The sequence below is a fragment of the Octopus bimaculoides genome, chromosome 20 (genome assembly GCF_001194135.2).
Source record: "Octopus bimaculoides isolate UCB-OBI-ISO-001 chromosome 20, ASM119413v2, whole genome shotgun sequence".
NCBI classification, from domain to species: domain Eukaryota; kingdom Metazoa; phylum Mollusca; class Cephalopoda; order Octopoda; family Octopodidae; genus Octopus; species Octopus bimaculoides.
In genome coordinates this window covers 44,035,292-44,036,110 of record NC_069000.1, presented here as the reverse complement: position 1 = coordinate 44,036,110, position 819 = coordinate 44,035,292, and the positions used below count along the sequence as shown (strand labels likewise).

At 42.1% G+C, this 819-nt stretch overlaps 1 protein-coding gene across 1 annotated transcript in view; it reads right to left on the bottom strand.

Annotated features, from left to right (window-relative positions):
• Positions 1-819, bottom strand: part of LOC106870046 (low-density lipoprotein receptor-related protein 5) — a 31,950-nt gene that overhangs the window by 1,917 nt on the left and 29,214 nt on the right. The window lies entirely within an intron of this gene.

Here is an 819-nt window from a genome sequence, read left to right as displayed (position 1 = left end):
CACAACAGTCATTCCTGTGTCTTATGATTTTCTTGAAACTGTTCTGGAACTAAAATTATCTTAATAACGGATCAGGCATGGCTGTGTGGTAAGAAGCTTGCTTCCCAACCACATGGTTCTGGGTTCAGTCCTACTGCATGGTAAGATGGGCAAGTGTCTTCTACTATAGCCTCAGGCTGGCCAAAGCCTTGTGAGTGGATTTGGTAGATGGAAACTGAAAGAAGCCCGTCATATATATCTATATAGGTATGCATATGTTTGCCCCCCAACACCATCGCTTGACAACTGATGTTGGTGTGTCTACGTCCTCATAACTTAGTGGTTCAGCATAAGAGATCGATAGAATAAGTTCTCGGGTCAATTTGTTCGACTAAAGGTGGAGCTCCAGCATGGCCGCAGTCAAATGACAAACAAATAAAAGAATAAAAAGGAGTAAAAGAGATGTATGTATGTGTGTATACTTTTGTGTTTGTCCTCCGCCCCCACCACCACTTGACAACCGGTGTTGGTGTGTTTACATCCCCATAACTTAGGGGTTTGTCAAAAGCGACAAAGTAAGCACTGGGGTGAATTTTTTCAACTAAGCCCCTTCAAGGCAGTGCTCTAGCATGGCCACAGTCTTATGACTGAAACAAAAGATAAAAGAAAGCTTTTTTCTGATGTTCCAACGATTCTGCCAGGTGAGTGTCACCCTTGATTAATTTGGAATATTAAGGTTTAAAAAAAAGGCATTTGCATTTGAGAGAGTAAGCTGAATGCTAAAGGGTTTATTGATGGCTTTTGATTTAGGGGCCCAGGCCCCATTGTGTAATCTGTCTG